We start from the raw sequence: 26,902 nt of genomic DNA, 5'->3' as shown, positions 1-26,902 counted from the left end.
TTGACGTGAGTGTGGCAGGATCCAGTGAGCAGCCCCAGGTGACTGCAGAGGGGGGACGAGGGGACCCAGGGGAGGTGGGAGTGTGAGCTGGTGGCATCAGGCAGGGTCTCACGGCCACTCGGGGCTCTGCTGACCAACACTGATCCCTGGGGCAGTGGTGTTGTGAGGGCTTCCCGAGAGGGTGGCACAGGGCTGATTGGCCACGCTGGATGACTGCTCTGGCAGAAGCCTGGGGCCCCTGGGGGCTGGCACGATTGCCTGGGATGGTGGCCGGGGCTACCTATGGCTCTGCAGACTGCTGCTGGCTGGTGTGCAGGTGGTGGCAGTGCTGTGCCATCTGTCTGCACAGACACTCATGTCTGCTGAGCCTGGGAATGGAGGCGCATTGAGGAGCCCTCAGTGACCGTTTGGTTTCTGGTAGTGACCTCAGGTGTCTCCCATGTGTCCCCCATGTGTCCATGCAGCTAGGCTCAGCTGGAGCAGTGGCTTCTGCTGATGAGAAGGGAGGCATGAGTGGCTTGAACCGCACCTGCCCTGTCAGGTGTGGGTGGCTGGAAAAGAAACAGCCAGCTGCCTGGATGCCCAGCACAGACAACTGCTCCCACACACGGAGCCCCAGTACTTCCTTCACGGTCACTTGTTATTAAAAATCTGAAAGTAGTAGCAGCCAATGTTTACAGATTCCCCCCATGTCCAGGCAACAGTGCTTGTGTTTTCAGGGTGGAAGAAAGTGGTTTTTGGATAATATAGAATATATTATTTAACACGTTCTCTCTGGTCATATTTTTGTTGCCCTGGCCAAAGGCTAGCCAATGACATGGAAATAGAACTCTTCTAATGATATTTAAAAAGGCATTTGATTTTCTGATTATTACTCCCTCTTCTCTCCTTCCCCTTTTTCTTGCCTTGAAACAGTTATGATGGTGAGGACTTAGCAGCCATCTTGTGCCTGTGAGTCAAAGGGCTGAAAAATCAAAAACCTTACTGTAGACATTATTGAGACCTGGGCCAATGTGAAAATGATCTGTTCCAAAGCATCTCAGTATGTAAAGAATATAAGTGTTTATTATTTGAGTACTGTGGTCATGCTTTATTACCTCAGCACACCAGGGCCTCTTCCACCACAGTCTTGGAGCCGCCATGCCCTCTGCAGGATGGACACTTTTCTCATGCAGAACCAGCTTCTGCTCAGTCGCCGACTTTTCCATCATGTTTGTCTTCATCTGCGGTTTCCGTGCTCTCGACACCCTGCCTCGTCTCCCTTCCTGTCTCGTGGTACTTGTCACTAACATCCCTTATGATTCGCTTACTCATTAGCATCCTGACCGCCATCAGAATATCAACCTCACAGGAGAGAGACCGCGGCTTTTAACCTGCATGTTCCCACAAACACACTGATGGGGCAGCCCATGATGTTCTCGTGGCCACCAGGGCTCCAAGAAGACTGTCCATTAGTTTTATTGAAATAATTTGCTTCCTGAAAGAAATGAGTGTGACCCTGTGTACGAGCCTTAGAGCATTGCCTGGGCCGGCTGTGCTCTCAGCTGTTCCTGGGTGGGTATGCAGCAGGTCCCCTCTCCCCTAAACAGACACAAGTCCAGTGGAGGCTGGGTGGGAGCCGCACCCCAGGCTGTCACTGTCCCCCCCATCTTCCCTACATCCACTGAGCAGCAGCCCCCAGTAAAAAGTTGGACCCAGGACACGCATGTGAGGGCAGGGGCAGGGGTCCCTCCTGGTGCCGCTGGGCATGTGTGAGCCTGCGGAGCAAGCTCTGTTACACCTGATGGAGCCAGCTCCCCAGAACATTATCCTGGCTTTATTCTTTATAGTATTATATAAAAACCATTTTATTGCAGCTATTAAAACAATCTGTGTAAACATAATTTTCATGACTGCAAGTTATTCTGGCATATGGCGACGCTATCACTTACTTGACTCTCCCTGTTCTTGGATATTTAGGGTGCCTCCTGGTTTTTGTGATTATAAGTCTCCTGAATGTCATGATGAAAGCCCTCCTGGAGGGGAACCTTGATGTTGACACAAAGGCTGTGCCATCTGCAGTGGGGAGATTTGCCCGATCTGTGATGGCAGGGAACGTTGTGGGCAAGGGGTCCCAGGGTCCTGGGAATGGAGCCTTGGCCCCAGGTGAGGGCAGGCCATGCAGGAGAGCAGTCCTCTTTAGTGGGTCCTCAGGTGTTGATCAGCAAGCAGACCTTCATTCATCTATTTCTCCTACAAATGTTTGCTAAGCACCTACTATGTGCCAAGTCTTGTTCAAACATGGCTTTTTCAAAGGGTGTTTGTTAGCCTGGCAGCAGCACCCTGAAAAACTTACCAGAAGTGTGAATTCTTGGGCATCAGCCACAAGATTGCATCAGAATCTCTAGAAGAGGGGCCCGGCATCTCCATTTAATGGAACTTCCCAGGGGTTCTGGTTGAGGCTAAAGTTTGAGTACCATGACTGTAAAATGGCCAGCATTACAACTGTGCAAAAGTCTGTGCTTCCTGCGAACTTGTAAGGAGGGAGATAGACAGTGAGTGTGCACTGAAGTACAGGGAAGTAGATCAGGTAGTGAGTTTGAAGGAGGAAAATACAGCAGGGGAACTTGAGCAGGTGCCTGAGGAGAGGGAAGACAAGCCCTTTGGACACACTAGGGAAGGATATTTCACGGGGGATGCAGGGAAACAGGCATCAGTGGCCTGGGCTGACACAGCACGGATACTGAGTGTGGTCACCACTGGGCTGCTGGAATTTGCTGTTGGTGGAGGGAGGGGACCAGAGATGGGGAGCCAGAGGACCAGAGATGGGGAACCAGGGGACCAGAGATGGGGAGCCAGGGATGGGGAGTGTCAAACAGAGTGTCCCAGGAAGATGGCACAGGAGAGCAGTGTGTGTGCGCTGAACACTCTTCTGAATTTTCCAGTGGAGCAGGCATCAGCTCCTGGAACTGCAAACCTCCAGGGCAGCTTAACTCGTGTTCTGGGCAGCTGGGTCCCTCCCTCCTTCTCCCCTGACTCTGAGATGCCACAAAGAATGGAGAAATCCGTGAAAAGCTTTGTTCAGTGGGTTTAAAACAACTGACAGTGTTTGAAAGAGCAGGGCCACAGACACTGCCATCAGAGACCCTGGAGGACCAGGTCGTACACCTGCAGAATCAGGCAAGATTCAGATGTTCTGGGGACTCTTCCTGAAGTCCCTCCTTTAGAGTTTCTTAATTCCTTGAAGAATGACTGGACATCTTGTCCCCAAACATCTTCTCTCTTTCTGAGCTGTCACCTTGGGAATGGAAGAAGGAGCTGAGGATCCAAGACACTGAGTGGATGTTTTTTAATGTGTGAAGGAATCACCAGGAAGGTGCAGGTCATCTCCGCTTGCTCCTTGGGAAGGTGTTATTATTGTGCCTTCCTAGAAAAGCTTGCTTTGATTGACATTGAAAGGGGTGTGTCCCCAAGTAGCATCTCAGAGAGGAAGTGAGACAAGCGGTACTTGAGGGGGTCACCCAGGGTGAAGTGGTGACTTCTGGACAGGGGCTGACTCTCAAGGCAGGTCCACTTGGTGCAGAGAAGCTACCACTGCGTTTGCACACTCAACTAGAACGTGGTGTTGACCAAGAGTCCTGGCTGGTGACACTAACATTAGATGGCAATGGCTGACACTTCAGTTCCCACCAGGGGGACTCTATGTGTGGTCACAGCTTTATACATGAAAAAAGGAAAAGAAGTTCCTTCCATTTTGATGTTGATTTTAGTGACTGACTTGGGCCTTGGGCAAAATTTGAGAAGTTCTGGATGTCCACCATGAAGCAGCACCTGGGACATGCTTCACAGCGCGGTTGGTATCAGTGATTCACTGTTTCTTGATCCAGGAGACTGAATCCAGAGGCCACGTCGAACAACAGCGTGTGGTGGAGGGAAAGTGATTCGGTGTTTGTTCGTTCCACACTGTAGGGTGGAGCAAAGAGGAGGCCAGGCTCCTACTAACTCACCTGCAGATCAATCACAGACAGATATTAAAAAAAACAACAACAACAACAACAGTGCTCTGTGGCCTTCACATTCTAGGGTAAGATGCTTTGGATTTAGTTTGATAACTAATTTTCTTTTAAGGCATGTTTTTAAAAAATTTTTTTATATATTTTTTATTGTTGGTTGTTCAAAACATTACAAAGCTCTTGACATATCATATTTCATATATTAGATTCAAGTGGGTTATGAACTCCCATTTTTACCCCAAATACAGATTGCAGAATCACATTGGTTACACATCCACATGTTTACATAATGCCCTATTAGTAACTGTTGTATTCTGCTGCCTTTCCTATCCTCTACTATCCCCCCTCCCCTCCCCTCCCATCTTCTCTCTCTACCCCATCTACTGTAATTCATTTGTCTCCTTGTTTTTTTTCCCAATCCCCTCACAACCTCTTATATGTAATTTTGTATAACAATGAGGATCTCCTTCCATTTCCATGCAATTTCCCTTTTCCCTCCCTTTCCCTCCCTCCCACCTCTTGTCTCTGTTTCATGTTAATATTTTCCTCCTGCTCTTCCTCCGTGCTCTGTTCTTAGTTGCTCTCATTATATCAAAGACATTTGGCATTTGTTTTTTAGGGATTGGCTAGCTTCACTTAGCATAATCTGCTCTAGTGCCATCCATTTCCCTGCAAATTCCATGATTTTGTCATTTTTTAGTGCTGCGTAATACTCCATGGTGTATAAATGCCACATTTTTTTATCCATTCATCTATTGAAGGGCATCTGGGTTGGTTCCACAGTCTAGCTATTGTGAATTGTGTTGCTATGAACATCGATGTGGCAGTATCCCTGTAGTATGCTCTTTTAAGGTCTTCAGGGAATAGTCTGAGAAGGGCAATAGCTGGGTTCCATTCCCAGCTTTCCCAGGAATCTCCATACTGCTTTCCAAATTGTCCGCACCAATTTGCAGTCCCACTAGCAATGTACAAGAGTACCCTTTTCCCCACATCCTCGCCAGCACTTGTTGTTGTTTGACTTCATAATGGCTGCCAATCTTACTGAAGTGATATGGTATCTTAGGGTGGTTTTGATTTGCATTTCTCTGACTGCTAGAGATGGTGAGCATTTTTTCATGTACTTGTTGATTGATTGTGTGTCCTCCTCTGAGAAGTGTCTGTTCAGGTCCTTGGCCCATTTGTTGATTGGGTTATTTGTTATCTTATTGTCTAATTTTTTGAGTTCTTTGTATACTCTGGATATTAGGGCTCTATCTAAAGTGTGAGGAGTAAAAATTTGTTCCCATGATGTAGGCTCCCTATTTACCTCTCTTATTGTTTCTCTTGCTGAGAAAAAATTTTTTAGTTTAAGTAAGTCCCATTTGTTGATTCTTGTTATTAACTCTTGTGCTATGGGTGTCCTATAAAGAATTTGGAGCCTGACCCCACAGTATGTAGATCGGAGCCAACTTTTTCTTCTATCAGACGCAGAGTCTCTGATTTGATATCAAGCTCCTTGATCCATTTTGAGTTAACTTTTGAGCATGGCAATAGGAGGGGATTCAGTTTCATTTTGTTGCATATAGATTTCCAGTTTTCCTAGCACCATTTGTTGAAGATGCTATCCTTCCTCCATTGCATGCTTTTAGCCCCTTTATCAAATAAAGGATAGTTGTAACTTTGTGGATTAGTCTCTGTGTCCTCTATTCTGTACCATTGGTCCACCCGCCTGTTTTGGTACCAGTACCATGCTGTTTTTGTTACTATTGCTCTGTAATATAGTGTGAAATCTGGTATCGCTATACCGCCTGATTCACACTTCCTGCTTAGAGTTGCTTTTGCTATTCTGGTTCTTTTATTTTTCCATATGAATTTCATGATTGCTTTATCTATTTCTACAAGAAATGCCATTGGGATTTTGATTGGCATTGCATTAAACCTATAGAGAACTTTTGGTAATATCGCCATTTTGATAATGTTAGTTCTGCCTATCCATGAACAGGGTATATTTTTCCATCTTCTAAGATTTTCTTCTATTTCTCTCTTTAGGGTTCTGTAGTTTTCATTGTATAAATCTTTCACCTCTTTTGTTAGGTTGATTCCCAAGTATTTTATTTTTTTTGAGGATATTGTGAATGGGGTGTTTTTCCTCATTTCCGTTTCAGAAGTTTTGTCGCTGATATACAAAAATGCCTTTGATTTATGCGTGTTGATTTTATATCCTGCCACTTTGCTGAATTCATTTATTAGTTCTAGTAGTTTTTTTGTAGACCCTTTTGGGTCTTCTAGCTATATAATCATGTTGTCCAAAAATAGTGATAATTTAAGTTCTTCGTTTCCTATTTTTATGCCTTTAATTTCTTTCATCTGTCTAATTGCTCTGGCCAGTGTTTCGAGAACTGTATTGAATAGAAGTGGTGATAGAGGGCATCCCTGTCTTGTTCCAGATTTCAGAGGGAATGCCTTCATTTTTTCTCCATTCAGAATGATGCTAGCCTGAGGCTTAGCATAGATAGCTTTTACAATGTTGAGGTAAGTTCCTGTTATCCCTAGTTTTTCTAATGTTTTGAACATAAAGGATGCTGTACTTTGCCGAATGCTTTTTCTGCATCTAAAAGATGATCATATGGTTCTTATCTTTAAGTCTATTGATGTGGTGAATAACATTTATTGATTTCCATATATTGAGCCATCCTTGCATCCCAGGGATGAATCCTACTTGATCATGGTGCACAATTTTTTTTGCTGTGTTTTTGTATCCGATTCACCAGAATTTTATTGAGGATTTTTGCATCTAGGTTCATTAGAGATTTTGGTCTGTAGTTTTGTTTCTTTGAGGTATCTTTGTCTGGTTTCGGAATCAGGGTGATGTTGGCCTCATAGAATGAATTTGGAAGAGCTCCCTCTTTTTCTATTTCCTGAAATAACTTGAAAAGTATTGGTATTAATTCTTCTTTAAAGGTTTTGTAAAATTCCGCTATATACCCATCTGATGCTGGGCTTTTCTTGGTTGGTAGTCTTTTGATTGCTTCTTCTATTTCATCCATTGATATTGGTCTGTTCAAATTGTGTGTATCCTCCTGACTCAGTCTCGGCAAATCATATGACTTATGAAATTTATCGATGTCTTCATTATCTTCTATTTTATTGGAATATAGGTTTTCAAAATAATTCCTAATTATCTTCTGTATTTCTGTAGTATCTGTTGTGATGTTACCTTTTTCATCCTGTGTGTTAGTAATTTGAGTTCTCTCTCTTCTTCTCTTCGTTAGCATGGCTAAGGGTCTATCGATCTTATTTATTTTTTCAAAGAACCAACTTTTAGTTTTGTCAATTTTTTCAATAGTTTCTTTTGTTTCCATTTCATTGATTTCTGCTCTGATTTTAATTATTTCTTGCCTTCTGCTACATTTGCTGTTGTTTTGCTCTTCCTTTTCTAGGGCTTTTAGATGAAGTGTGAACTCATTTATTTGTTGGTTTTTTCTTTTTTTGAGGAATGACCTCCAGGCGATCAATTTCCCTCTTAAAACTGCTTTCATAGTGTCCCATAGATTCCAATATGTTGTCTCTGTATTTTCATTTATCTCTAAGAATTTTTTGATTTCCTCCTTTATGTCTTCTGTAACCCATTGATCATTCAGTAACATATTGTTCATTTTCCATGTGTTGTAGGATTTTTCCTTCCTTCTTTTATCATTGATTTCCAGTTTCATTCCATTATGATCAGATAAAATGCATGGTAATATCTCCACCCCTTTATATTTACTGAGGGTTGCCCTATGGCATAATATATGGTCTATTTTTGAGAAGGATCCATGTACTACTGAGAAAAAAGTATATCCACTTGATGATGGTTGATATATTCTATATAGGTCAGTTAAGTCTAGGTTATTGATGATGATATTGAGTTCTATAGTTTCTTCATTCAACTTTTGTTTGGAGGATCTGTCCAATGGTGAGAGAGGTGTGTTGAAGTCACCCATAATTATTGTGATGTGGTCTATTTGATTCTTGAACTTGAGGAGAATTTGTTTTATGAATGTTGCAGCACCATTATTTGGTGCATAAATATTGATAATTGTTATGTCTTGTTGGTGAATGGTTCCTTTTAACAGTATATAATGTCCTTCCTTATCCCTTTTGATTAACTTAGTCTTGAAGTCGATTTTATTCCATATGAGGATGGCCACCCCTGCTTGCTTACGAGGACCGTGTGCGTGGTATATTTTTTCCCAACCTTTCACCTTCAGCCTGCGTATGTCTTTTCCAATCATATATGTCTCCTGGAGGCAGCATATTGTTGGATTTGTTTTTTAAATCCATGTTACCAGCCTATGTCGCTTTATTGGAGAGTTTAAGCCATTAACGTTTAGAGTTACTATTGATATATGGTTTGTACTTCCAGCCATGTGTGATTATTTATCTTTTTTTTTAAAATTTAGTTTGTTTCTCCATGATTAGCTTTCCCCCTGCCCTCTGTCTTTACTGAGGAACTTCCCACTGTTGGTTTTGGTTATTGTTTTTCATTTCTTCCTCATGTAGTGTTATGCTCAAGATGCTTTGCAATGCTGGTTTTCTGGCTGCAAATTCTTTTGTTTATCATGAAAGATTTTTATTTCGTTGTCATACCTGAAGCTTAATTTTTCTGGATACAAAATTCTTGGTTGGCATCCATTGTCTTTCAGTGTTTGGAATACGTTGTTCCAGGATCTTCTCGCTTTCCGCGTCTGTGATAAAAAATCTGTTGTTAACCTTATTGGTTTACCCCTGAATGTAATCTGCCTCCTTTCTCTTGTAGCTTTTAATATTTTTTCTTTGTTCTTTATATTGGATATCTTCATAACAATGTGTCTTGGCGTTGGTCTACTGTGATTTTGTATGCTCGGTGTCCTGTATGCATCTTCAATTTGTACATCAGTTTCCTTTATTATTTCTGGAAAGTTTTCTATAATTATTTCATTCAGCAGGTTGCTCATTCCCTTGGTTTGAACCTCTATACCTTCCTCTATCCCGATGACTCTTAAGTTTGTTTTTTTATGTTATCCCATATCTCTTGGATGTTTTTCTCATGATATTTTACCAGCCTTTCTGAGTTGGCTAGACTCTTTTCAAGATGATATATTTTTGTCTTCATTATCTGATGTTCTGGCTTCTACTTGCTCCACTCTGTTAGTGATACTCTCATTTGAGTTTTTAATTTGGTTTATAGTTTCCTTCATTTCTAGAATTATTGTTTGATTTTTTTAATAATCTCTATCTCCTGATAAAGATGCTTAATTTCTTCTTTTATCTGTTTATGTAATTCATTTTCAATGTGTTCTTTCACTGTTTGAATTTGCTGTCATATCCTCTTTAAGGTTCCATTCCATCTGTCTAAGGTATTCCTTGAGTTCTTTATTTGACCATTTTTCTGATGCCTCTAGATCCTGCTGAATATTTAGGCTGTCCTTCATTGTTTGTACTCCTTTTCTTCCTTGATTTTTCATGCTGCTCATGTTACTTCTTGTTCTGTTTGACTGCTGAGTTACTGTTTACTCCTATAAATTTATTTGATGCTTGGGAGGAAAGGTATTAGAAGGGAAGGGAAGAAGTCACTAAAGAGAATGAGAGTAAGCAGGTAGAATTCAAGGAAGGGGGAATAAGGAAATTGAAAAGAAATGGAAAGACACAAGAAAAAAAAGAAAATTAAAAAAGAAAAAAAATTTAAAAAATAAAATTAAAATTTAAAAAATGATAAAATTTTTTTAAAAAAATTTAAAAAACAACAAAAAAAGAAAGTGAAAAAAAACCCCAAATTAAAAAAAAATTAATAAATGCAGTCTTAGAGTTTGATTAACTTCTCTTCCAGTAGGTGGAGCTGTGCCTACTGGGCCAAGCTTCTCCTCTCAATACGCGGGAACCAATCACTGTGCAGCAGCTCCTCCTCCCAGACTGGGTGGGTCTCCAAAGGCCCAGACTGTTCGCCCCAGATCCACCTCAGCTCAGCATTGCCTAGTGATCCTGAGCAAACAGCATTTAGACGGTTTATGACTCTTCTAAGGCATGGTTTTAAGCAGCATTTTTGAAATAGCATATATTTGTCTAAATATGAGTCCTGACTAAGTGTCTCCAAAGTCAGGAGTGTATCATGGGGAGGAGGAGGAAGCAGGGAGAGGAAACCTTTTTTTTTTTGTCTGACTACTATTTATTCTTCTTTTTAAATTTATATATAATAGCAGAATGCATTATAATTCTTATTACATATATAGAGCACAATTTTTCATATTCTGGTTGTATACAAAATATATTCACACCAATTCGTCTTTATACATGTACTTTGGATGATAATGATCATCATATTCCACCATCATTAATAACCCCATTCCCCCTACCTTCCCCTCAAATCCCTCTGCCCTATCTAGAGTTCGTCTATTCCTCCCATGCTCCCTCTCCCTAGCCCACTATAAATCAGCCTCCTTATAACAGAGAAAGCATTCGGCATTTGTTTTTTTTAAGATTCACTTAGCATTATCTTCTCCAACTCCTTCCATTTGCCTACAAATGTCATGATTTTATTCTCTTTAATTTCTGAGTAATATTCCATTGTGTATATAGGTCACAGTTTTTTTATCCACTCATCTATTGAAGGGAATCTAGGTTGGTTCCACACTTTAGCTATTGTGAATTGTGGTGCTATAAACATTGATGTGGCTGTGTCCTGTAGTATGCTGTTTTTAAGTCCTTTCGGTATAGACTGAGAAGAGGGACAGCTGGGACAGATGGTGGGTCCATTCCCAATTTTCCAAGGAATCTTCATACTGCTTTCCATATTGGCTACACCAGTTTGCAGTCCCTCCAACAGTGTATAAGTGTGCTTTTTCTCCACATCCTCACCAACACTTATTGTTTTTTTATAAAGAGAGAATTTTTAGTATTTATTTTTTAGTTTTCGGTGGACATAACATCTTTGTTTGTATATGGTGCTGAGATCGAACCTGGGCCGCACACATGCCAGGCAAGCGTGCTACCACTTGAGCCACATCCCCAGCCCAATACTTATTATTATTTGTCTTCATAATAGCTGCCATTCTGACTGGAGTGAGATGAAATCTAAGAGTGGTTTTGACTTGCATTTCTCTAATTGCTAGAGATGAACATTTTTTTCATATATTTATTGGTTGATTGTATATCCTCTTCTGAGAAGTGTCTGTTCAGGTCCTTGGCAAATTTATTGATTGGCTTATTTGGTTTTTTTTGGTGCTTAGTTTGAGTTCTTTATATACTCTAGAGATGAGTGCTCTGAGTAAAAATTTGCTCCCAAAATGTAGGCTCTCTATTCACCTCACAAATAGTTTCTTTTGCTGAGAAGAAACTTTTTAGTTTGAATCCATCCCATTTATTGATTCTTGGTTTTAACTCTTGTGCTAAGGTGTCTTATTAAGGAAGTGGGGGCCTAATCCCACATGATGAAGATTAGGGCCTACTTTTTCTTCTGGTTTAACTCCTAGGTCCTTGACCCATTTTGAGTTAAGTTTTGTGTATGGGGAGAAAGATGGGTTTAATTTCATTTTTTTTTGCATATGGTTTTTCAGCTTTCCCATCACCATTTGTGAAGATGCTATCTTTCCTCCAATGCATATTTTTGGCACTTTTGTCTAAAATAAGATAATTATAATTTTGTGGGTTAGTCTCTGTGTCCTCTATTCTGTACCATTGTTCTACCAGTCTGCTTTGGTGCCAATACCAAATGCTGTTTTTATTGCTATTGCTCTGTAGTATAGTTTAAGTTCTGGTATTGTGATGCCACCTGCTTCACTCTTCCTGCTAAGGTTTGCTTTATTCTGGGTTTCTTATTTTTCCAGATGAATTTTCTATTTCTATAAGGAATGTCATTGGGATTTTGATCAGAATTGCATTAAATCTGTATAGTGCTTTTGGTAGTATGGTCATTTTGATATTAATTCTGCTTATCCAAGAGCAAGGTAGATCTTCCATCTTCTAAGATCTTCTTTGACTTCTTTTTTTTTTTTGATTCTGTAATTTTCATTATATAGATCGTTCACTAAGTTGATTCCCAAGTATTTTATTTTTTTTGAGGTCATTGTAAATGGGATAGTTTTCCTTGTTTCCATTTTTGAGGATTTATCTTACATACAGAAATGCCTTTGATTTATGGGTGTTGATTTTATATCCTACTATTTTGCTGAATTCATTTAATAGTTCTAAAAGTTTTCTGGTGGAACTTTTAGGGTCTTCTAGGTATAGAATGATATCATCAAATAGTGCCAACTTGATTTCTTTTCTTATGTGTATTCCTTTAATTTCTTTCATCTAATTACTCTGGTCAGTGTTTCAAGAACTGTTAAATAGAAGTGATGAAAGGGAGCATCTGAGAGGGAACTTTTTATCAGGGCTGCAACTCATGTCTGCCTCACGTGTAATCATCTCAAAAGACCATCACTATATTTGGCATCTATGTCTAAAAAAACATATATTGAATATAAACATTTAAAATATTGCATGTTTTAATGAAGTTCTTTGATTTTAATAGAGTTATGTGTTAGTCAGCTTTTTATTACTGTGACAAAATACCTGAGAATGTCAACTTAAAAGAGAAAAGGTTTGTTTGGCTCATGGTTTCAGAGATGTCAGTCCATGGTGGTTTGGCTCTGTTGCTTTAGGGTCTGTGGGAGCTCAGCACGTCATGGCAGGTGTGCACAGAGGAGGGGGCCACTCACCCCATGGCAGCTGGCAGCAAAGAAAGGACAGATGGTGTCCCCATGGTCCCCTTGAGTACACACTTGCAGTGATCTAACCCTCCCGACTAGGCCCCACTTCCTGAAGTTTCTACCACTTCCAAGTAGTATCAAGCCTGAGCCTTTGTGGGCCTATTAAAGTCCATATCCAGCCTCCAGTAGGCTTACCACTCCCTCTGGGCTGGGCTTCCCCAGCCTTTGGAGATAAGACCTAACCTTTCTGGAACTCTGACCACCCCAGCCTGTCATATCCCCTTCCACTGAGTCAAAGAACTTCATTGACTTATCTTTTCTAGAACTGAACCAGCAACCCCAATGTCAGTGGGATGGCCAGGGGTCTCCTCTAGGAAGCTCCCTGTGGGAATCCATCTCTGCCTGCACACTGGGAGCTCTGCGACCCCATGCAGCTTGTCCTTATCGTGCTCCGTGTGTCCACACGGGGCTGGGTGGACACATTTTGTGGTAAACACCTGAAGGAGGTGAGGCTATAGCGTCCAGCATCAGTGACCCCAACATTGTCGTTTCCTGTTCTTTCTGGTTCTGAATCACAGCCTCAGCGTTGCGACTGGCTGACAGGCTTCTGTACCTGAAGGAAGCCCTTCCTGGAGTCCTCCCCTCCTCCTGGCAGGAATGAGCTCCCACCGTGCTCTGCTGCAGGAATTCTCCCCACTGCTTGCACAGTGTGGGGGCACAGGGTCCTCCTTCATCTGCCCTGCAGGCAGACCACTCAGACAGGGTATGCCCCGGGGGCTCTTGGGGGGGGGGACACCAAAGTCTCCAGGAACACAGCAGAGGATGTGGACATGAGTGGACACAGCTGTCCTGGACGGCTGAGAACTGCCCTGTGGAAGGGCAGGCCCATGCCAGGCCACCACTGCAGGCCTCCTCTGAGTGTCCAGGGAACTCAGAAATCCGGGTGCTTTTATGTAGCCATCACCTTTTAGAAACTGTTAAGCACCACATAGGAGTGAGCAGGGGGCTTCTAGCTCAGCAGGCCTCATCCTCCAAACCCTGCAAAGTCAGGTCCAGCCCTTGGCCAGTCCTGGGCCACAGCAGGTGACCTGTGTTAACACTGTGACTTGGGGCATTTGCTTGAAATTTTGAGGGGCTGAGGGAGGAATAGGGTGCAGGCCACTGAGGTGGACCCCAGTGCAAACTCTGGCCACCAGGCTCAGGTGAGCTTCCTTGGTGGCAGTGTCTGACACTGCTGCCACCGGCCCTGCTGGGAGGCTGAGCACCATCAGTGTCACCTCACAGGGACAGGTGGGAGCTGCTGTGTGGCGCTGTGCTGGCTCCGTTCTCTGTGCTTTGTACTGATGGCATCATTTTGCTTCAACCCACCATTCCCCTGAGCCGAACGGCTTCTGTGAGTCTGGGTCCTGGAGACCCCTTCACCCTGAAGGCAATCTGAGGGGTGCCCAGCCACAGTTTACAGGAAAATGTTCATGTGTGGTCCACACATTTGTCTCGTGATGAAACCAGCTCTGAGCCGCCTTTTCAGCATCTCTGATTCATCATATTCAGGTACCAGGTGTCCTTATGGTGAAGCTGAGAGTGAGCTCAACTGAGGCTGAGTGGCCTCGACTGGCTTTGCACAGTCTGTCCCTGCTGTCTCCTCCACCCAGCTGCATCCCAGCCAGGGCAGCCCCTGGGAGGTTCATGGTACCGATCAATTATGTCATTAGAGATAATACAGATATTGAAAACTGGTGGTCCTTGAGCTGCCCCCAAATCATCGATGGGCTCGATTTGACCTGCTGCATGAGAGATGGCCCCTTAAGGAGCCTGCTCTCAGCTCAAGGGTCCACCTTTCCACCAGTCACTTATTCACTCCACCAGTACCGAGGGGCAGCTCCCAAGTGCCAGAGCTGCTCTGATCCCTAGAGATACAGCTGTGAACACAAAACCTGCCCACAGAGAGCTTTCCTCCCAGAGGGGAGGACTCAGACAAGAAGCACTTCAATAATCAAGGATGTTCCAGGTGCTGAAAGTTAATAAGGGAAAAACTAAATAGGAACAGTTTCTTGGGGGAGAGAGAAACCAGGTGCACCTCACTTTGGGGCAAACACCTGAAGTAGGGGAGGCTGTAGCATGTCTCTCGGGGTGGAAAAGGGCCACAGATGCCATTAGGGGGAATGCTATGGTCCTTAGTGGAGGTGTTTTAGGCTCATCCTGTGATCAGGTGAGAAGGAGGACAGAGAAGCCAGGCTGGGAAGGAACAGAAGGCCTGGGCTTTGGCTGGTTTGCTCTGATCAGGACGAGGGTCTTGGAGGGTGTAGGGCAGAGCATGGTAAGACCTTCATTGGACCCCCCTGGGAATTCTTCTGTGAGGTGCCTCTCAGAGCGGCCCTGCCCCACCTTGTCTGCCCTGTTGGTTCTGAGGCCAGAATCGCCTCTCCCAGGACATCATCTCTCTGGCCCTGCAGCCATCCACTCTGCAGCCCCAGTTGGCTAGCAAAGGGCAGGACTGAAAGATGTCTGGGGTGAAAGGGAGGGTTCACTCTTCCACTTCCCCTCTGCAGAGCCCCCTCCTTATTTACGGGCTTTTTGGATTGGGAAGAAATTAGCTCACAATCAGGACTGAAATATTTTAAAAGGAGAAAAATGCAATACAAACAAAAGTTCATGCATAAAACATCATTATTATTTTATCCTCAGACCCTGAGGATTTTAACTGAAAGGCCAATAAACATACCATTGTGGGTCTTTCCAGAATTTAGAAAGTTTCTGATAATACCAGTGACATTTAGACACATACATCCTGATGACAATTTAAAGGTCAGAAAAAGGCTCAGGGTCAGATGCTCTTGCCTTTGCCCTCAAACTATATGGAGTAAACCTTGGCACCTTCTTCTTAGCTGTGCTTGTTAGAGTTTAATAGGCCTGCAGCCAGGATCTGGTGGGACTAGCCTGGGAGCTTGCTCTGGGTCTGGGCTCCTCACTGGTGATGTCTGGAGCTGTCCTGGTACTCTGCACTTGCATGGCCCTTCCCACGCAACCACCTCTGTGGAGCAGAGTTACCTTGTGGGGCTGGTTCTGAGACTAGGAACCAGGCTGGGCTTCCTTTGAGCTAAGGAGCCAGGTTGAACAGTACTACAGGCTGAAGCCACCCCACTGTGTTTAGATTGAGTTGATTGCCCTCTGTCCCATAGTAGCCGCCAGCTATTGAGTTTCACCCACTGGCCCCTTCCTTGGGAACTTTGCACCCACTGTGCTGATCTGCAACCTGACACCTCTTTCCTCAGGTCCTGGCCTGGCTGCCTCCCCTCAGATGTTCCCCCCTCCATTGGCAGCTCCGCTATTTTGAGTGTCCACCCAGCCACCTTCTATACCACCACTCTTTGACCTCCTGTGTAGATGTACCTCTGTCTGAAATTACTGTGTCTGGTTCTTTGCTAATGGCTATGTCCTTCCCCTCCCAGTAGGATCAAATAGCTCCTGTCCTCGGTAACAACTCTGATTGTCACCAGACTACTCCTGACTCCTAACAGGTCCTCAATAAAGATCTGTTAAATAAGTAAGTAGGCTGAAGCTACTACACAGCAGATGGTCACCATTTCTACTGAACGGCTGATGTGACTTTATGCAAACATCTGCCCGACTGCATTTCCCCTGAATAATGCAGCAATAAATATTCTTGTGTATATAGTTCTGATTGCTTGTGAAAAATGTAAACTGGATATATTCTTAAAAGTGGATTACTATGTGCTTGAAAGTTTTGGTATTGTCGAATGTTCTTCAAAACGTTAAACTAATTTATGACCCTACCAGAAGGACAGGAGAATATTTGTTTCGAATGCTGTAAGCAGATGGGATGGTATCAATGTCTGGCCTTTGGAATGGAGGTTGAAAGTAGTGTAAAATGTCTTCTCCTTCTGGAGAATTTCTTGGGATACAAGTCTCAGAGATATTTCAGAAACTGAATATGATAAACATTTGTCAAAGTGTGTGTGTGTGTGTGTGTGTGTGTATAGACTTGAATTCATAGAAGCTAAGCTCCCAGACATACTCACAAGCTGCAGGGAGTGCCATGCTGATCTGGAGTGAACTTCCTCCAGGTAGGGTGCTGGAGGGCAGTCAGGACCTCAGGCCCTTCTGAACTCCTCTGAGGCTCAGGATTTGCAGCAAGGTCACTATTATTAGTCCGTACTGGAAGAGAATCCGAGGGTCTCACCTTACAGGACTTGGTTGCATGACTACCACAGATGAAGAAAAGTTATTCCAGGTTTAGAGGAAGCCTGAAAAGCATAATATCTGGTTATTCAAAATTCATATCAACGTGTCTGGAAATATTAAGCAAGGACTCAGATCTGGCACGAAACCTGACATTCTTTAAAAATTTCAACTTTAATAATAATAATAATAATAATAATGTTTGTACTTAACATATAAATGTATTTTCAAATCTCACTTCAGTGCCCACTTAAAATGTAGTCATACCCCCATTTAATAATTCATCATAATTTTAAAGCTGTAAAATGGACAGATTTGGTCATCACAGTGGTTTTGCCACATTGACTAATAAACAGATACACCTCTGCCTCTTTATGAGGATTAAATTAGATTTACACAAATGTATTATTTTCCACTTTGAGGAACATATTCTCACAAAAATTGGCTTCCTCTGTATTAAAAATTTGGCAGAAACAAAAACCTTGGTACTCCTTGCCTTGAATAAGCACCAAAATTATTTTGAAATGGTACTGGATTATGGCAAAAAATGAAGAGGTTAGAAGTGGATGAACTATTTTAAAATCTGCATAATGTAATAGATTTTTACTGAGTACTTAATAAGTTAGTACTTCATGTGCTAGGAAATATGTTAAATGCTTTGTGGACATTTACCTGAGTTAGTACTTGAAATAATCCCAGAGATGGTGCCATTAACTGAAGAGGACACAGGGACTTAGGAGGTCAAGGACTCCTTCTCCACTTACACTGTCAATTCCAAAACCAGCCTTTAGCAAAGACTCATTCATCTCCTTCTCCTCTAAAGAACAAAATTAAACAAATCAGTAAAAAGAAAATGAGAGGATTCTAGGGAAGGGAAGCAAACTGTCACCTCTACAGCCACAGTGTAGACTAATGTGTGTTTGAGAAAATTTCTGAGAAAAGAATCTTCCTGGGCAAAAGCATTAGCCATCTCTAACACTGAGTGTATCAGGCAGCTCAGGATTCTATAACAAAATACCATAGACGGGTGCCTTTATAAAACAAAAACCACTTCTAACGTTTTAGAAGATGGGAAGTCTAATGACGAGATCCAGCATGATCAACTTCTGGTAAGGGCACTCTTTCTAGCTTACAAATGGCCACATTCTCACTGTGTCGTCACATGGTAGATGGAGAAGGAATTCTGGTTTCTCCTCTTATGAATACACTAGTCCCATCTTCTGACCTCATCACAAGATAAGTACCTCTCAAAGGCTTCACTTCCTAATGCTACATCATTAGGATTATGGATAAAATATCTGAATTTTAGAAGTTTCCATAACACTGAGAGAGGGGGAAAAAAGGACAGAGGATACCCTACTTTGAGATGTGAGGACAAAGGGAATGTCTCAACCTGAGGTTGTAGCAGAACAAAAAGATTCCTCCCACCCTCGACCACCAGGAGTAACAAGGGTAGTTACCTTCCCCTGCCTCTGGAGACGGGAACCTCTCTGAGCTTCAGAGACCCAGGGGTTGCCTAAAGCTTGGGGTGAAGACAGGATCACCAACACCCACACTTGGCATAGCCCATGTCATGACGACCTGAAGCCAGTGATGAGCAGAGCACAGAAAACCCAGACTTGGCTCCACCCTGACTAGGCTGACGCACCCCGACCCCAGCAGCAGAAGCTCCTCCATGAGAGTAGATGACACACCTACCTCAGTGACTATGTCACACAGTGTCCAGCTTTCAACCAAAGATGATGAGACGGAGGAAAAAATAATGACAACGATCAAAAGCAACACACTCCAGAGAGAGAAACCCATCACAAAATCAGACTCAGAGTTGACCTGGGAGTTGGAATTATTAAAAAAAATAAAAGAAAAATAATGATTAATGTGCTAATAATTATAATAGTAAAGGTGGGCAACATGCTTGAACACTCAGAGAATCTCAGTGTAATGTGGAAATGATGATGTTCTAGGAAGGTAACAGATGAAGAATGCCTTCAGTAGATTCATCCTAGACTGAAATGACATTGGAAGAACAGTGAAGTGCAGGTTGGTAAATAGACACCCACAGGAACATGAAGAGGAAAAGCAGGGGGTAGCCGAGCATCTGAGGAAAGAAACCATATTAAAGTGGCCTAAGACCAACTTCAATTCCCCTTGTGAACACAGAGGCAAGATCCCCATGAAATAGCAGATGAGATAATTAATATTGATATATTATTATTAATTATCCATCATTAATATTGGTATAGAATCATAATATTGGTATATTTCTAATATATATAGAATTGTAACATGTTCTGCCAAAATTGGCCACACCCTAAAATACAGTGTTGTTTCAACAGTCAGTCATCATAAAAACCATTTAACAAGAACAGATAAAAATCCAGTCTGGGTATAAAAACTTGCATAACCTAGGAATACAAATGCCGTTGTCTTGTAAAGACACCTGGACTGATGGCCAACACCAACCCTATGGGTCTGCCTTCCCTTATAGTCCTGAGCAAGAAGGGTGACCCACCCTCATGGCACAGAGGAAGAGTAGCATGAGGAGAGAACTAGATGGCATATGTACTGGAGAGGAGGGGACAGCTGTTGACAAACAGCACATAGAAAATGCAAAAGAATCTCCAAAAGCTACTGAACTTGCAAGTGCCTTCAACTCTGCCAAGGTACATGTGTTCACATGCAAGGAAGGAAGGTATGTTCTTTGTTCTAACAACGGACTTGGGACGTTGAAATTCAGCAACCTCTTCTACAATAGCAAAGGATCTTGGAATTCTTAGGTTTAAATCTAGAATAGATGAGCAGGTTCTTCAACTTGAAAATTATAAAACACTAGTGAAAAAAATCCCTTAAAAAATGTGGCGGTCATATGCCATGCTCACAGTCGGATGAGCTGTCAGTGCACTGCCACATAATCTGCAGGCTCAGTGCCACCACCACCAACACACTGGCAATGTTTTTATAAGATATTGACAAGGTGGATCTAAAACTTATATTAAAAGGCAAAGAAAATAGAGTAGCCAAAATGATTTTTAAAAGAACAAAGTGGAGCACTTAGACTGTCTGACCCTGAGACTTCCTATGTAGCTGGGACAGTTAAGACAGAGTAGTATTTGCAGAATCCTGCAGCTGTCATCAACAGAATGAAATGGAGTTCAGAAATGGCTTGCACATATATGGTACACTGAGTTCTGTCAAAGTTGCAAGGACGATTCAAAATATAAAGGATGTCTTTTCCAAAAAGTTTTTGAACAAATGGACACTCATAGGGCTAAAACGTACCTCAAGTCTTAGCTTATACCATATGAAACACCAAAGAATCATAGCTCCAAATGTAAAATGCAGAACTACACAACTTCCAGAAGGAAACATAAGAAAAGTTTTTCTTTTTGACCTTGGGCTAGGCAGAGACTTCTTATATATCCCACTGAAACATAAAAAATATATAAATGGGACTTCATTAAATTAAAAAAAAAACTTCTGCTTTTCCAAAGGCACAATTGAAAGGATGACTGCGTGATACTGACTTGGACAAAATATTCATAACACACGTATCTGATAAGGGATGTGTATTGAAAGTATATAAGGATCTTTCAACTCAACAATGAAAAAATAAACCAATTTAAAAGGGGGAAAATATTTGAATGGACGTTCCACCAAAGACGATCCGCTGATTCCTGATGCACATCAGCATATGAAAAGATGCCGAACACCGGGGTCACTGAGAAGTAGAAAATAACTTCATAATGATATTCCACTTCATACTTACTAAATGGCTAATATTTTTTATAATTCTGACAATAGCCAGGGCTCCCAAGGGAGCTGCAGGCGTTGCTAATGGGAATGTGGAGTGGTGTGGAGTGGGAGGTGCCTGGTGGTTCCTGATGAAGTCCATCACGTCCTTACCAGACTGCCATTGCCTCTCGGCACCTCTACTCCTAGGTGTTCAGCCCCAGCAAAGAAATGCTTCAGTGCACATTAAAACTCATAATCTCCGAACACTATCCGTGTGTAAGAGCATGGACACGTGTGCATGTGTGTGCATGCATGTAAGTGCATGCATATGTTTGCATATGACCTGGGTCCCATGGTCAGTGCCCTTCATTACTTGCCTGTAGTAGGCAGAGGTCCACTTTCCCCTCTCTGCAGACTCAAGTAACTCGGCACCTTGTGATTATGTTCCACCCCCTGAAAATCAAACTATTTTTTTAAATTATTATTATTCTGAAATCCATTTGGTCTGTTTTTCTTGTAACTAAGAGCCTTGGGGGAGACTGACACTCAGGCCAACTTCAGTTCCCTGCATTCTTTGTGATCTTAGGAAGAAGCTATGTTGGCTGCTCTTTTGTTGAATCATCGTGTTTCAGGATGCCCCGGGATCGAGTTGGAGTGGGCAAGCAGGGGATTTTGTCCCAGCGATGGAGACTAAGGGGCGGGCTTCACCCCGTCTCCACACTTCTCTCCAGGGAACCATAAGTCCTAAACAAGAACGGGCACAGTTGCCCTTTTGGGTGGCTACGTGGCTGCCTTGCTGCCTGTTTCCTGTCACCTGACCTCTGGGCAGAATTTGGAGTAGGAGGCTCTCTTCCTTGGCTAAACTAGACTTCTGTGACAGGAGTCATTTTTGGTTCCCCTCCTACCTTCCAGCTACTCACCGCCTCTGTCACTGATCTTCAGTCCTCCTCATTCTAGATTTTGGAATCCCTCAGGCATCAATTCCTGGGCCTCCTTCCATTGACACGTACCCCTAGGTGATCTATGTCTGTCCCAGGGCTTCAAATGCCAGGTGGCTCCTCAGTGTCCCTCGGTAGCCCACATCCCTTACTGAAGTACAGACTTCCACTTCCAACTGCCTAACATCTCTCGCTGCCTGGTGAACAGCATCTCAAGTACATGTCTAAGACCAGCCCATAAGTTACCCACTAAATCTGTTCTATCCAAACATTTCCTCATCGCAGAAGATGCTAACTCCATGCTTCCAAAAGCACAGGCCAAAAGCTCTTGGTCTCCCTGGACCCCTTTCTCCCTCCCACCCCAAACTCTCCAGAACCAATTCTGTCCTGTCAATCCCCCCAAATACGCCAAAAACCCAACAGCTTCCCTCTATTTCACCTGCCCTCCTTCTGGCCCATGCCACATTTCCTTTCCTTTGGGTTGTTGCAGGAGCCTCTTGCTGGGTGTCTTATACTTCTCCAGCCCATTCTCCATGCAGCAGCCAGAAGGATTCTGCTAAAGCACAAGTCAATCACGTTCCCCAGTTGCTGCAAACCCTTCAGCGGCTCCCTCTCCTAGAGGCATTGTTTCCAGTGGATGATTTTTGAGCATAGAATTTACACATGGGCCTAGTGGGATCAGAGTGGAGCTATGCTGGGAGCGACAGCTTTTATCAGTACTTGTAGGGTGCATCTGCCAAGGTCAGATGGTTTACTTGAACAACAGCAGTGATGGGGATTATATGGGTAGTTGATAGCACTGAAGAAAAACATCAGAGAGCCTCAAGATGAACAATGAACCTGGTAGCTCTGGGGGCACCAGGTGCTGGAAAAATCAACTCTGCCAATTTTGGCTTTTGAGATGCTCCATGTAGGACTTAAATTCTACGGAAAAACCCAATGGGCCTGGCCTGGTCACACTTTTATCTCTGGTGATGGTTTTACCAAGGCTAAATGCAGCTGGGTGGGGCCTGCAAGATGATGCGTGCAGAGGAAACGAGAGGTCCTGACTCTAATGCCATCAGACAAAGATACGGGTGGAAGGGGAAATATAAGGAAAGGCTTGGTTGCCATTCTATATGGAAGCCCTGAAGTTTGAATTTCCATACAAATTAGAATAGGTTATCCCTTAAAAAACAAAACAAAGTAAAAAAAAAAAAACAAACAAAAAAAAACAAAAAAAAACCCTTTTCTGGCATCCATTCTAGAGTAGGAAAGAAAGAAATGGAATCAGAGAGGACGCTCTTGAAATTCACAGTTGTGGTGAGAATTTCCGCCCACGAGTCCTGAGCAGTTGTGACTGTCTTGGGTTACTGTGGGGTTTTCTTTCCCCCACTAGTTTCTTTGGAGTTTGGCTTAAGTGATGAAAATGTGTGTCACCTAACACTTGTAGCATGGCTAAATAAATATATAACCAAAAAAGCAGTAAGAGATCTTCTCATTTATTAAGACACAGGAATTGGAATATAAAGATCATAACAGCCTGGCAACTCTTTGATCTCTATTTAGGACAGATTTGGGAGAAGCACATGGAGGACATCCCCAGGTCTCTCAATATGGAGGACTTAGAAAAGGCTCGGGATGGATTTGGGGTTGTCTTAAGTGCTTTTGGGGAGTGTTAAAGGTGCTAAGGCTTTGGTCTGGATTAGATGCTCTCAGAAATTGGAAGCAGTTCCATTAGAGGGCATCTCAGGAGGTCTGTCCTTCTGTTCATGAGTAGTAACATAGTCCAGGTCAGCGGAAATGACAGCCATCCCAGGAGTTGCTGACAAATGCCAATGAAATCAAAGGCAGTTTTCATTCCCCCTCCATCCCTGGCTGGTGTGTGTGCCGACTGCTAAATGCTTCTCGGTGGCACAAACATGTTGTTTCATTTGTCACAATTAGGAGGCCTATTTTGATGATGCACATATAGTAACCTCAGATGCACATGCTGTTAGGAAATTTCACAAGAGATTTTTATAACTGTCATTTTCCCTCAAGGGTACAGTGGCCAAGCGACACATCCTGAAAGATCTTATGTTTTCAGCATCTGAAGTGAAAGAAGCCATTAGCCTGTGAATGTGTTTCTACCTCATTTCTTGGGTTTCCTATGTTTTTAATTGTTATTATTTTTATTAGTTCATTTTAGTTATAGATAATAATAGGACTCATTTTGACATAAAAGAGTGGATACAATTTGCTTGTTTCCTGTTTTTTAAAGATGATAGTAATCTTGAGTTCAAGAGCTGACAGATGTTTATCTAATTCATTCCTCAGAAACTGACAGAAAATAGTTCATATTTGAAATATGAGGTCACCTTCTCCTTTACATTAAGTGTCTATTACATCATCATAATCTTCTCCAAAACCTAACAGTTTAAAGCAGCCAATGTTTCTTACCTCACAGTCCCTGTGGGTCAGGACCCTGAGCGCAGCCTGTCAAAGGCCTGGCCTCATGGCCTGAGGGAGGCGCCACTGGACAGGAGCCAGGGCTGCTGCATCCTGCGGCTCCTGAAGGAGCTCAGGGCCTTAGCCATCCTCCAGCAGATAGAACGAACCAGGGAAGGTGAGTAGGGCAGAAGCTCTTGTCCTTCTGTAATGTAACCTGGGCCGTGACGTCTCCTCTCTCCTGCCATGCTCTGGGTGGTGGGAGTCTGTCACTTGATCAAACCTACCCTGCGGACTTCAATTCCAGGGAGAAGGGTATTCAGGCATCTTAGAGGCTACCTGCCTCCTAGAACGAGAAGATGAGAATCCAGGGGAGTTGGTAACTTTGGTTTTGCCCGGGTGCTGAGCTCCTATCTAGCTCCTTGGTTTCTGTGAGAAAGAATATCTTCTCATCTGGAGTGAAATCATGGCAGCTATTTTAGAGCCCCTGAGAAATAACCCTCCTTTTTCTTTTGGGCACAGACAGAATGTAAAGACTCAGATATTATCAAACTACTTAGCACTACGTCAGTCAGGTTGGGATGGCCATCCCATCTCTGGGGCCTATCTGTGGGCTCACGTATCTCTATTAGAATCAGAATCCTTCAGATTCCCAAATATAATCCCTTTGGGGGATAGCAGATGCATTTTTCAATTTTATCTTGCAAATTATTCTGGGGCACAGTCTTCTGGAAACATCCAATATAGGAACCTTGGATGATGATATCATCATCCTGATCCTCAGTTAACCTCCTCCTTGTCAGAAGTGGGCAAGGAAATAGCATTCTAATGATCAAACTCCATGAGAATTTGAAGCAACATCTACAGAACTAAAGCCATATCTTGGGGCCTTGGTGAGTAGGGGGCCAAGGTCTCATGGACCAACGAGGGTCCTCTGAAGAGCTCGGGGTCAGTAGGGGCTTTGGCCCAGCTCACACTGCTATGGAGCCACGTCTTACTGTCATACCCTCTGATGCCACCCCATAAGTGGGTAGTTGAATGTCAGATCTGTTTCCTGGTGGCATATTCTAGGCACTGCAGGGGGCTGCAAGACATCTGTAAGGCACAAGGCCACCCCCTAGAACTCACTGCCGCGTTAGAGGAATGTCAGGCTAGCACGAAGGTCTTATCCAACCCTGAGCAGGAGGAAGTCTGGCAAACAGAACGTCCAATAGCTAAGAACATACCGAAGTCCATCAGAGGTACAAGATGCTGGGTTCTGATGACCCCACAATGCCATGAGGGATCCAGGCTCCCACAGCTTTCCTTACTGTCACCGTAGCTCATCCTGTTGTTGCTGATCCTACCATGAGCTCACCCCATGGCTGGTTTTCTCCTCAGGAGGATGGCAGCTCCACATCCCATCCTCCACCCCAATGGGAGGGGAGATGGCAAAGGATGAAAACCAAGTCCTCTGCTGTGGTCATCCTGTCGACAGCTTCTGGGTTAAGCTCTCAGGCAACATTGGCTTGTATCTATTTGGTCAAAACTGTGTTATAGATGTTAGCAGAAGAGAGGCTGCTAATGTAATTTTAAGAAATGTGAAATAAACAGTCACCAAGAAGGAAAGACTAAATATGGGAAGGCCACGAAACACACTTGGCAGGAATAGAAGACCAAAATCGAAAGATCATGGCTCGTGAAGGGCAGTGAATGCAAAGTTACCCAGGAGAAGTGTGAGCTCAGGCCTGGGAGAATTCCTACCCAGCATTCAGAGGCAGGGCACATTCTACAGGAAGTGGCTTCCAGCAGGGACTTGTGCAGCTGGCACTGGAGAATACAGACCTTTTTTTGGTTGTCAGAATCAGTTGCTTCTTGCGTTGAGTAGTGGAGGGCATGTGGAAAGATGGTGCTCTATTTTTAGGAAACTCAGCGTCCCAATTCTATTTCCACTTCAACCACAAGAAAATCTCCTTAGCTAACCTTCAGTTACTTATCTCACATCTCACCCATGGAATCCTTTTGGATCCATGGGTAAGCAGAGTCAACCCTCCATGCACACTGAAATCCTCCTGGGGAATTTTTAGAAATTTTATGGCTAGACCATTCTCCAGAGAAATTAAATAATGATGTTTAGAAGGAGCTTTGGTGCTTTAAAAAAAGTCAACATTGAGAACCACTAGTCTAGAATCAGGGTCATAGAGTTATGACCTTCAGGCAGAAAAGAGTCATCATCTGTCTCTGGACATAGTTTTACTGGAACCCAGCCATACATCCTCCATGACAGCGCTCACTCTGCAAGAGCAGAGCTGGGCAGCTGTGATGGAGAGCTTAGGTCTATCAAAATATGAAATATTTACTATCTGGCTCTTTCAAGATAAAATTTACCAGACTCTTATGTAGGCCATAGGATGATAGCCCACAAGAGTTCATCTGGAAACACCTTAAGACAATCAGTGTGATCATCTCATTTTATAGCTCCAGGTACAGGGAGGAGTTGGGAATTACCCAAGGTCAGCGGGGAAGATTTTGACTTCCAGGCACCTTCTAGCTCCAGCATGTGTGTAGATGGTTCTTGCATAGAAAGTGTAACTTTCCCCCATTGCAGTGGTCCTCCTTAACCTCAGACTTGCTTTAATTTATCCATGGCCTGAAAATATTAATTACAAATGTATGGAAATAAATAGTTCATGAGTTTTAAACTACACTCTATTCTGAGTACCGTGAAGGAATCTTGTATTGTCTTGCTTCATCCCCTCAAGACATGGATCATCCCTCTGTCCAGTGTGTCCATGCTGTATAGGCTACCCACCCATTAATCAGCTGTCTGAGTTATCAGATCAGCCATGGTTATAGCACAGTGCTTGTGTATGAGTAACTTTTACTTAATAATGGCTCCAAATTTCAATTGTAGTGATGCTGGCAAATGCCATAGTGAAGTTGTAAAGTGCTTCCTCTATGTGAA

Source organism: Urocitellus parryii, chromosome 3 (genome assembly GCF_045843805.1).
Source record: "Urocitellus parryii isolate mUroPar1 chromosome 3, mUroPar1.hap1, whole genome shotgun sequence".
Lineage (NCBI taxonomy): Eukaryota > Metazoa > Chordata > Mammalia > Rodentia > Sciuridae > Urocitellus > Urocitellus parryii.
This window is presented reverse-complemented; position numbering follows the sequence as displayed.